The sequence below is a fragment of the Bolinopsis microptera genome, chromosome 4, assembly GCF_026151205.1.
Source record: "Bolinopsis microptera isolate Bmic1 chromosome 4, MBARI_Bmic_1.0, whole genome shotgun sequence".
NCBI lineage: Eukaryota > Metazoa > Ctenophora > Tentaculata > Lobata > Bolinopsidae > Bolinopsis > Bolinopsis microptera.
The window spans coordinates 12810724-12823330 of record NC_087075.1 but is presented as its reverse complement, the minus strand read 5'-3'; the positions used below and the strand labels follow the sequence as shown (position 1 = coordinate 12823330).

The 12607-nt window shown below is 41.1% G+C and overlaps 1 protein-coding gene and 1 long non-coding RNA gene across 11 annotated transcripts in view; one reads left to right on the top strand and one right to left on the bottom strand.

Moving 5' to 3' along the window:
* LOC134813895 (RB1-inducible coiled-coil protein 1-like) overlaps nt 1-12607 on the top strand; it is a 119445-nt gene that overhangs the window by 33046 nt on the left and 73792 nt on the right. The gene's annotated exons all lie outside the window — the stretch shown is intronic.
* Nucleotides 4217-5796, bottom strand: LOC134814533 (uncharacterized). Its single transcript, XR_010160176.1, has 3 exons — nt 5371-5796; nt 5063-5122; nt 4217-4852 (listed from the first exon to the last, which is right to left on the bottom strand). It is a non-coding gene; the product is annotated as an uncharacterized LOC134814533 (long non-coding RNA).

The following is a 12607-nucleotide window of genomic DNA, read 5'->3' as shown; positions in this document are numbered from 1 at the left end:
CAATATTAATATATTTACTTCAGGGGTCGCACACATTCTTAATAAGTTTCATAATCATGATAAGAATGTTAGACTTCAGTGGGTTAAACTCACCCACTGGTCGGGTGGCCTGTTCTTTGTCTTCTCTCCTGTCTCCTCCATCATCATACACACAAATGTTTCAGGATCATCTCACAAATTAGCAATACCAAGCTCTCGAGATGGTTTTCATCTCCCTTTCTCGTGAGTTTCATAGCAAAGCAACCCTTTCCGTCTAAAAAGTTAGACAAACACCAAGGTGCCTTACAGGTCTGGTTAAAGCTCGAGTTAAACATTTCTTCAACCAAGACTGTTGATGCCATAATGTGTTTATTCATACTTAGCGGAGTCTAGACGGTAAAACTGCTGTGACAAACACTTGCTTAGGGCACTGTTTTGGATCTGCTGGATTTTTCAGGTGGAGAATGTCTTAACCAGCTGGTGTAATTTCACCAGGTGACTGCACATTTTCAACTCGTTAGATGTTGTCAAAACTAAAATGACGTTGCTATGACCAATGCAGAGCTTAGGGTCTATTTGCACTGGACACATTGTTGGCTTTAACACGTTCCACCTGGGAAGGACTGTCCCAAGGGTTCCAGTACGACACCGAACTTGATGGGCTTGGTGTTAGATGTCGCCTGATGATGCAGACTCCGGCTAAACTGTATGCTCACAGCTTTCAGTGTGATGGAGAACCTTCTGTTGCACTGAAGACTGAGTTTCAGCAGGGGACCCTGTTTCATCTATACCGTGACATACCAGGAATTGGGACCGATCGTTGTTCATCACATACACTGAGTTAGATTCTGGACTACACCACTATGAACATCACTTGATAAAGCGGTCACTCGCCAGGCTATAAACCGGGCTAAATAACCGGCTTAGTAACACCAATGGCTACTAACGGCTACTAAAACCGGTCACTAGATGGTATTAGCCTGAGCTTCTAAGCAGACCTACTAGTAGCCTCGGTTTCCAAACGGCTACTAGACCGGCACTAGAAACGGTCACTAGCCGGCTAATAACCGGCTACTAACGGAAGTAACCCACAAGTGTCATACTAACCGGCGACTCTAAACCGGTCACTAGCCGGCTCTTATGCGGACTTCTTGTAGCCGGTTCCAAACCGCGCTACTAGCGGCCACTGAGAAGCGGTCACTAGCCAGGATACTAACCGGATAAACCGGCTCTTAAGCGGTTAGTTTCATAGACGTTGCATAGACGTTGCATAGACGTTTGCATAGACTGACCGTGCAGGGAGTGTGATAGGAGTGTTACATTGTTGCAGGGAAGTTGCATAGACGTTGCATAGAAGGTTTTTGTTGTTGCATGGACGTTGCTAGACGTTGCATAGACTGTTCGGAGACTAAAGACCAAGTTGCCGAACATACTCAGTTGAGGCTTCGTTTCCGGTCTCATAGATGCACTTAAGCAGACACCTTCCTGACGTCGCCTATGCTGATTGTAGCAATTCTGAGTTAGCAATCAATCTCAGACTGGAATCGTCCAGAGCTGAAAAGGGAGCTTGCTAATAGTGGTGGTATCAACTGAGGGGTGGGTAGTTGTTTTTACAGGATCGAGAGTTGGGCTTATGGGTCAGTCTGCACTTTGAGTAACTTGAGTCTATTGGATGAGGCAAGGGGTGCTGGATTGTGGGGGATAGGGGTGGGTCTGAATCACCTGTTGAAGGAGTAGTCTAGTGTTATGGTTGTGTGTATGTGTTAAGGATGTGGTGGAACCTGAACCATATGATTAGAGACTGTCTACATGTACGTGAATTGACGGCAAAAAGTAATGACGGGATCAACAACGATCCAACAATAATAGCAGATCCAACAAATAGCTGATTTACAACAATAGCAAGGTATAATAAGTATTTTGTTCTGAAAGAAGCTAGCTATGATGATCTGTTTTATGAGAGCCTATACAGAGCTCATTGATGTATGTGGGATACTATATTTTCCAATCTATATATTGGAAGCGGTGATTGAGAATATACTTTTTAGTTGTCGAAACAATACAATCAAGCAGTTCTTGATTGCGGAGCCCAGTCGTTACCGTATTAGTGGCCACAGAATGGTACACTATTTACCTAGATCACATCCCTGAATAAGGTTAGAGTACAAGTGACTGATTTACTTCGACACCATGTTCAGGTTGGCGGTCAGCACTAGAGAGCAGCAAGAGAGTTCTTAACCCAGTGACAATTTGCAAACGTGACATCATCCCAAATTTTCGGATCAAGTTCGTCAGACTAGTTTTTATCACCTTAAACTATAAAAGCATGGGCCTTACGGGTATTTTCTGTTGCGTTTTTTTACCGTACAATGAATTGAAAATATTTGACCAAAACCCATAATAGGGCCGGTAAAGTGGACCACTGCCGGTGTCTCTCTTTCCCAAACAAAAGGAAATGATATTAATTGGAATGACCGTATGCAATTAAAAAATGATACCGAGAATGAAATCGGTCGCTCGCTTTTCCCATTCATTTACAATTGTAATAGATTAAGAAGAACTACCCGAAGGCAGCTGTACAGTGTACTCGGTAATAAAGATTCAATAAACTTCAGCTAATTCACTAAATACTACTACTAGGTATTGACCCGAACGCAACCCAAAGATATTTTTACAGCATGTGATTGATGTTAATTAATTACATTTTAATTTGATTCACGATGTCAATCCTTCGCAGCTCGGTGAGGCACAGTGGTGCATCTCGCCGATCTACCGTGGTTGTGAGAAGCATTATTTGATGCGCGCGCGACCCAGTAGTGCATCGCGCTACAACATTTTAATTAATTGCAACTTTTTACAATTTAACAGAAATTTAGAAGAAATTTAAACTTCCTGCAAAATTTCTCAGATATTTCCTCATCTGACTCTAATTTAACGTTTGTTGCAATTAAGCTTAAGCACCACATTAAGTTTCTGCAAACAAAATTCTGTAAAATGTGAGTGCATCGAAATATTGATAACATGTTATAAATATTGATAACATGTTATAAATATAAATAAAATAAATTTTATATTCTTATTGTGTTGTTAACAACACGATAAAAATAATATTCATTTTCCAATTCAGTCCAAGGAAATAACATATTCTTTGAGTTTGACCTCTGTTACTTAAAAATTGAATACCACAGGTCTAGAAATAAACCTAACATTCTCAAGACTTCGCATTGCATTAAAATACGTACAACCGGTTAACGGGGAAAAAACAATTTTACTGATAGTGATTGTATCACGTGGTGACCCCCACTGTCGCTTCACTATAGTGTAGAGTTTCGACGATACAGGGGGAGCCGCGCACTCATGCGCGGCGGGTCATACAACCAACAACGTATGACAATTGTTTCGTTTAGGCGGACTCTAGATTTTCATTCACTACTGCAGCTTATAGTTATAGTGAATGGTTATAGTGCGCCTGGTATAAGCTCTAATCAGCTCACTTCATAATAATAATATTAATAAATTATACTTTAACTAGCTTCACATACAACATAGCCATGTGCCTACGCGTACTGCGTGACGCGCTTGTTTCACGGCGGTCGCGCGCTACTGCAAGCGAGAGGGCTCTGGTTAGAGCAATTAACTAGCTTAGGGAAACATTTGAAATTAAATTTAATTGCTGTAGAACTTAACTTATTTAACGTATTTTAACGTATCTGTAATTCAAGAAATTCTAAGTAAAAGTAAACTTATGTTTTATACACATCAGTAGACTATATAGTAGTAGTACGCGTGCCACGTACAAATTTGGCTCATTACCTAATACTATACATTACATAGCATATACTAGTAGTAGTTTGATTGACGATATCAATCCGTCGAGATCGTTGCTCTGCGAAGCAGAGCAACGATCGTCGACGGATTGAGATAAATACTCTCATCACGCGCAATGTGATGCGCGTCTTTACAAATTGATGACGATTTGTACTTTCTTTACACAAAATGGTCATCTAGCACGTGTGAAAGAGCCGCGCATGGCCAGCTGGGAGCGTTAAAATTGAAAATTTCTCGATCCTCCTTCCATCTAGACAACATTTTAATGAAGGTCACGTAGTCGTCCATTTAAGGAAAGCTGTTATTTTAAGTTCACCTTGCGGATCAAAAGGGTATTAGATGGAGTGCAGTCCTGTCGAATTGAATCATTGCACATATTGCGTTTAGACACGAAGGGAAACACGCTATGTTAGATTTGAATTCTTCGTTAATAAATTAAGTGCTTATACAACATTTTAGAATTACAAACTTTCAAGCAAAATTCATAATAATAATAACCTATTAACTCGAACGTAAAAAAGTTAAAAGAATTTAAGCAATCAAAATCAAAATCTGGGAATAACTCCACTCGGTAAAAAGCAGTTGTATATGGAACAATCTTAATGCAGTAAAATATAATAAACACTTAAAAGCATATTATCATCTCTTCCAAATACCTGCTTTATTTACAGTTATGTTATACAAAATATAATTATATTACGATCAAATCCATGAAATAATACAGCCAGAAAGTGCAGATTTAAAAATTGTTAAAATTCTCATACACTGTGTGAAATAAATAAAAGGTCTAAAAATTGACAAAACCGTTTATTAATTTCTATTCTAGTGAATCCCCAAAAGTTTGTTTTAAATTTTGAACAAAATCTTGTTGTTTATAAATAACTTTTTATTTTTACGAATAGTAATTTTTAATTATACAATTGCCACATTTTCATTGCCACACAGACGTACAGTGTACACGTTGCTCCGATCCCATTTAAAACCTCCTTTTCGTAGGAATCAGGATTATCAGGCACATGTAGTCTGCTCATATTCCAACTGTGAACTGAAAAAGAAGTTATTAACCTATTGGATTAAAGATTAAAATTACAAGAACCACCGCAATTTTTGTTTAATATAAATTATCACTGAAATGCATTTAATTTAAATTTTCAAAATTCTTATCATATCAATTCCCATATCAGAAGTTTTCAATTGTGATCATCAGATCCTAGTAATAAGACGGCAGGTAACGCATTATAAATTAGTAACTCACAGCAAAATTAATCAGGAAATATTCTCTGCCATGACACGAACTGTTGATTTTCGTTTGTCCCTGGAAAATTGTTTATGATAATTTCAGCTAATATATTAGCTTAAATATTAGCAGCTATCTACAATATATATTATTGCTGTAAGCAATTTTTACAGAGCAGATCGTAGATTAAAGAAACGAACTTATAGAACATGATAAAAACATAAAACTAACAAGTATACAATGTATAATAACTATTCTCTGTACTATTCTACCGTGTTTGTACGATCGTCTGAACTTGAAAAGTAATTATTATCATGTGAACCTACCTATTGGTTAAGCCTATTGAGAGGTTTAGAAGTGCAGGGCATCTTCACGCAATTTGCGGACCACCTCCTTGACTGTACCAGTCTATTATCGAGTTAGAGTTTTCTGCACTGTATCCAGGAGTAGGGGGCTTGTCTGGAACGGTGTCTAGGAAGTTTCCAAGAGATGTCTTAAAACTTGTCAAATTCCTTTGAGTATTGACAATTTTGGGGAGAACATTCCAAATTCTTCCAGCTCTCACAGCAAATGAGTGATCGTAGCGTGCAGCAGCAGCTGATGCTTTTTTTGTGAGAGATGGGAGTATGACTTTAACTCCCAGTCTAGCATTCTCTCAGAACTGTACATCTAGGTCATTTGGACATATAGCCGAAGCATAGGCAAGTCAACTTGTTTTCCTCTGTGTAGAATGCAGTTTTTGTAACCATCCTATAAGAAAAGATGTTTTATTGATAAGACATAAACATATATTTATTTAAGGAGACGAACACTAAATCACAATTTTAGAAATTAATTAGAGAAAATAAATTCTACAGCACATCTATAGTCTAGCAGATGCTGAGATATTACAGCATGATCTCAACTGTGTCGTTGAGTGGGCAAAATGAAGCAACATGGCACTTCGTGAGGATAAATTGGAGCTACTTGTCCATAAACATTGTCCTCAAATCACCTTGCTAGACCACCCATTTGCCATCCTAACCCAAGTCTCAGATGACAACACGTTATACCCTTAACCCTCCCGAGGGGTACGGGTGATGGTTTCAGCTGACATATCTTAGAGTCCCCACGTTACCACCCTTACCATTATTATAGCCGAACGTGCTCGTAAAGTTTCTGCCTGGGTTCCGAGTTCGTTTAAAACGAGGAACTGAGTCACTATGCTGACCCTTTACTAATCTCTAATCACGAGTGCCTACGTCCAACAACTGGAAGGTATTCAGCGCACGTTCACAACGAGAATAGAATATGGCCTGCAACTAATGGCAGAGAAGGCCTAAAATTTGATATTATTGCAACTAAACGGAGGGGAGAAAGATATACCATCATCCACATGTGGAAAGTGCTGCACGGCAAGTGCCCAAATGATGTCAACATCCAGTTCTCCGAGACACTCCGAAATGGCCAAAAGGCATTTATTCCCAAGGCATTTATTCCTACTACACTACAAAAGGCATTTATTCCTACTAAACTCTGAAGAAATGTATATTTAGCAGTCAGCGCAACCAAACGCGCTACGACAATTTGTTTGCAGCCCCACCGTACCAAACATGCATACTATCGAAAATCCCCTGCACTTTAAAGAAATGCTTACAACAATCGAGAAATAATTCCCGGACGAGCCCCCAGTGGCACAACTGTAGAAATGGAAACTCGTTACTGGATTGAGCGGAATTAAGGCAGCAACCTCGGTGTCCGGGTGGTCAGTGACTCAGATGACGGATGATGGAAGATTCTATGAAGCACACTAAAGTAAACAAGGTAAGTTAATATGTGAATTTATCAATACGATACAGTACGTGTAGCGTATAAATTAAGGATGTCAACCAGTGTAGTGTGTAACGGGTATTTAAACCATATAAGGAGCGCGATTTTGTGCAGTCCCCTCATAGTTATGTCACGTGATATCGGCGCCCCGCCCACGTGACTTCTCAAAAAGTATGTCTAGGTGATAGGAAGTCTAATAAACATTCCAGTCTAACACACGTGGTCACTGCGGTGTATTGAACAACAATATATTAGTATACTAAAAACTCCGTCAAGCAATTAACGCAGAGATATAACAGTCAGTGTATCAAAATATACACTCTGCGATTTTATAGAGTCGCAGAGTGTAGTCGAGTTTGCAATTCATGGGATCATGTTCAAAATTTCATTAGGTCATTTCAAACCAAAATAATCTAGGTAAAAGAGCGATTATACAGTGCTCTAATAAGGGCCGATACTTTAATTTGGGACTAGATGGCTGAAAGTGTGGCGCAAGGCATTCAGATTTCAGGTGCTTTGAAAACTTACATTCTCGCTTGCTGAAGTAGCTACTAGCTAATAGTACTACTAGAAAGTGGTAGTCCCTCATTGCACAATGCACATACACTTACAGTGAACAGAAGCGAAATTATTGAACTTGAGGTAATAATTAATCTTAAAAGAGAAGGATGGGCAGGCAGATGATTTAGAAGTCAATTACCTGATTGATAATGCTATGAAAGAGCAAATTTTAGCCGAAGTAGAGTACGAATGATGCTTTAACATTATTGTATAATGAGTATTGCTGAAAGCACAGTGTAAGACCAATAATGTTATTGCAATTTGCGGCTCATGGTCGATAAGCAGGTGTGAGGTCCTGGGGCACATAACCTGAGCTTAAAATATGAGGCACAAGGTTCTGTGACGAGACAAGGTGAATCAGAAGTTTTACTCCACGTTCAACACTGGTTTGAGATGTCTCACTAACAGTATAAACTATGATAAAAAATACTGCGTGTAGCTAAAATAACCGATTTCTGCCAATCGCAATATCTCTACAAATAAGCATTAAGGCATATCATGATTTTAAGTCTTATTTAAATATGGTCTTTGCGGAAATTTTCCAACATCGGAGAAGTTTCTACGACCTTCCTAGCTCGAGATGTCCCGTATTTTGGGCTGCGATGAGCCTAAAACCTGTTATTTGTGAATATCTTAAAACCTTAGCACTAATGGGGGGGGTGTCATGTCCGTCTATGTCCGCCTATGTCCTGTCCTTTTTGGATTCTATGAGACAACGGACGTTTTTTTGGGACATTGGCGGACACGGACGGACATTGGCGGACTCGGACGGACATTGGCGGACTCGGACGGACATTGTCGGACTCGGACGGACATTGGCGGACCCGGACGGACATTGGCGGACTTGGATGGACATTGGTGGACATTAGCGGACATTGGTGGACATTAGCGGACAAACATTTTGAGGACTGAAGAGTACTGAAGAGTACTGAGGAGGATGGCTAAGAAGGATGGCTGAGGAGGATGGCTGAGGAAGATGACTGAGGAGGATGACTGAGGAGGATGACTGAGAGGGAGGAGAAGGATCAGGAAGACCCAGGAGGAGGACGAGGAGGAGGACCCAGAAAGAGGACCTAGGAGGAGGAGGAGGAGAACTGAGGAGGAGGAGGACTCAGGAGGAGGACTGAGGAGGACTGAGAAGGAGGAGGACTGAGGAGGATGGCTGAGGAGGATGACTGAGAGGGAGGAGGAGGAGGAAGAGGAGGAAGAGGACTGAGGAGGAGGAGGAGAAGGACTGAGGACGAGAAGGAGGACCCAGGAGGAGGAGGACCCAGGAGGAGGAGGACCCAGGAGGAGGACCCAGGAAAAGGCCCCAGGAGGAGGAGGAGGACTGGGGAGGAGGAGAACTGTTGAGGACTGATGAGGAGGACTGAGGACGAGGAGGAAGAGTAGGAGGAGGACTGAGGAGGGGAGGAGGAAGAGGACTGGGGAGGATCAGGAAGACCCAGGAGGACCCAGGAGGAGGAGGAGGAGGAGGACCCAGAAGGAGGAGGAGGACTGAGGAGGACTGAGGAGGAGGACTGACGATGACTGAGAAGGAGGAGGACTGAGGAGTACTGAGGAGGATGGCTGAGGAGGATGGCTGGGGAGGATGGCTGAGGAGGAAGACTGAGGAGGATGACTGAGAGGGAGGAGGAGGAGGACTCAGGAGGAGGACTCAGAAGGAAGAGGAGGAGGACTCAGGAGGATGACTCAGGAGGAGGAATTATGAGAAATGAGAAGGACTGAGGAGAACTGAGGAGGAGGAGGAGGAAGAGGACTGAATATGAGGAGGAGAAGGAGGGGGACTGGGAGAGGACTGGGGAGGAGGACTGATGAGAAGGATGAGGAGGAGGACCCAGGAGGAGGAGGACTGAGGACCGAGGAGGAAGAGGAGGAGGATGAAGAGGAGGAGGAGGACCCAGGAGGAGGAGGACTGAGGAGGACTGAGGAGGATGGCTGAGGAGGATGACTGAGAGGGAAGAGGAGGAGGAGGAGGAGGACTGAGGAGGACTGAGAAGGAGGAGGAGGAGCAGGATGACTGAATAGGAGGAGGAGGAGGGGGACTGGGGGAGGACTGAGGAGGAGGATGGAGGACTGAGGAGAAGGATGAGGAGGAGGACTGAGGACTGAGGAGGAAGAGGAGGAGGATGAAGAGGAGGAGAAGGACCCAGGAGGAGGACCCAGGAGGACTCAGGAGGATCAGGAGGAGGAGGACTGGGGAGGAGGAGGACTGTTGAGGAGGACTGAGGACGAGGAGGAGGAGTAGGAGGAGGACTGAGGAGGGGAGGAGGAAGAGGACTGAGGAAGATCAGGAAGACCCAGGGGGAGGAGGAGGAAGAGTAGGAGGAGGAAGCATCTAAATGTTATTTCCATTTTTGTCCGTTTTTGTCCATTTTTGTCCGCTCTATTTTTTGTCCGTTTTGAAAATATAGGGTACCGAACGGACAAAAAACATGATCCCCCTATAACAGCAAAAATTAAACATTTTATTTAGCAATTTAGGTGTCCATTTATGTCCGCCTATGTCCGCCTATGTCCGTCTATGTCCGCCTATGTCCGTCTATGTCCGCCTATGTCCGCCTATGTCCGCCTATGTCCATCTATGTCCGCCTATGTCCGCCTATGTCCTGTCCTTTTTGGATTCTATGAGACAAGCGGACATAGACGGACGTGACACCCCCCCCCCCCCCCCCACTAATTGAGACCTTAATATATTGCTTCATGACTTTTATAAAATCGAGACTATTGCAGTTATTTTAAAATTAAATTAAAATACAATTCTTTAAGACATTCAGAAGCCGAGATAAAAAGATAACACATTCAAAATTGGCACCTGAGGGAAATTATTAAGAAATTTCGCCCTGCAGGACTGGGAATTGCGATGCAAATTGGGGTTCTAGATGATTTTGGTTTGGAATGAGCTGATGTGGACACATTGTGGACACACTCCACTACAAACTGCTACTTGAGTAACACAGACTAACGCTTAACACGGAATTTTCTCCTCCAATCCAGTAAAGTTTTTCAATATTCAACCAAACCAATCGTTGCCAGAGAAAAGAATATTCAAACAATATACACATAATATAGCAATGGCCAATTGGCTGACTATAAGGTCATGGCCTGAACAAACAATTTTTTTTAAATAGTCAAGTGATGCTAAAGCAGAGCACAAATGTGTAATAAGTTAATAGATTAAAAAACTGATTCATGTGATGCATTCGCAGAGCACAGATAAAAATACTGATTCAATGATTAAAATTATAGCTATGAGTGTCAATAAATTACTGTGTCGTAAAAAAAAGGAACGATGTACACGTGATCTGAAATACCAATATCTCAATATCAAAAGGATAGTGTCTAGAAACATTCATAGTCCATGGTGGCAGGTATCAAGTTAAACGAAGTTACACTGACTGGCAATGTATACGATTGCCGTCTCCCTCTCTCACCCCTGACCGCTATCAGGGTGCTCCTGAGGATTGAGAATCTAATCCTGGTGCGCATGTAACACATAATATCTGCATAGTCTTCTCCTCTCTTCTGGGATAGTTTTTCAGCGAGTCTCTTGTGGTATCTTGTGGCTTGTGGACCCCATCCGCCATTTGTTGAGTATATAAGTGGAGTAAAGGTGCCTTTTTCCACCTGGATGATTCTGTTGTTGTACTTTTTCATTTTCCTCATTTCATGAGCTTTATAGATCTGTTCCATATCTTTTTTGTCATATGTGGGTGAGTTGGGGTGGGTAACACAGACATCAAAGAATGTTCGTTCAAATGTGCTCCAGAGACCTCGTGAGGATACATCAGGTGCAGCTCTATCAGCATTGGTACCAACAATTTCTTCATTATCAAGGGGTATCAATGCTGGCTCAGTCACTACATCTCTGCATACTTCACGCTGCAGCTCTGCATTTAGATCGCGGATGTTGTTGTGTCTCATAGAAACATGACTATTTGAAGTGCAGCACAGCAACGCTTTAAGGTTGCATTTCAGATATGCAAACTACATAGTAAGATATAGTGGCCTGTTATAGGGAGTTACTGAAACATATCAATGATGCGGTTGTTATGGATAAGTATTGCATAATATATATGTTAAACATCTTCATTCTTCATTGTGTGTGAATAGACAATTTAATTCGTTTTAACCTTAGTATCATTATCATGCATTTATGTGGGAACTTTTAGTCATTGATTTTATAAGGATAATCATGTACTTCAAACCATACCAGATTCTAATCTTTGCCGTACTAGTGCTATCTAAGATTAAGTTTAATTCGATAGTTTTAAACGAAAATAATACACACTCAGGTCCAAGTCGAGTTAGGAGGTGTTATGTCCTGTTATGCTTATAAATATAATTAGCCATCCAAAACAACACAACGTGTTCATTATTATTTATTTTTTTAACAGAGCTTGCGTTCCTCGCTCATTTTTTGCTCAGACAGCGAATTGACTTGATAGGATTGTACGCGAGATGAAATGTTAATCGAGAAATTAGTAACATTAGTAAGTATTTTAAATTAAGCAGAAGAATTAATATCAGGTGATCTGTTGAATATTGACAGCCAAATGTTAAGTTCTAAATATAATGTAAGGTTACAAAGGTGGAGACAAAATACAAAGCAGGTCATAGCGATCAAAGAGTTTGGAGCATAGTTTCGGAAATTATTTAAGTCAAAGTTACACAATTGATTGTGCCGAGGATTTACAATTTCTGTTTAGTACCTTATCAAAGCAGAGCCAGTGGTATTACTGACGGAGAAGAAGATCATGGACAAAGTCAATAAAATCTAGAGAAGATTTCAGCAGGATAATAACAAGAAAAAACTGCGGGTTACTATCAAGTTATAGCAAATTTTTGATCGATTATTGTATCAAACCATGTATTCGAATCAAATCGGTTCTCACCTTTTTGCTAACTGCTGCTGTACAGAGTCAAAATCTACAGAATAACGAAAAAATGTACAGAACAGGGCCGTTAGAATTGTGATTAGTCTGTTAAAAGTGGCAAACAGTCCTTCGACAGAATGTTTTCCCTACAGTTGAGAATGTGAATTTATCTTAATTGAAAGTAAACATATATAAACTAGAAAGAAAGTTGTAAATATTACTAGACTTTACATTCGACTGACCGACAGTTATCCAGCTAGAAAAAGTAAAATCTCTCTTTGCGATTACAAACATCTGGCATAAAAACAGCATAAGA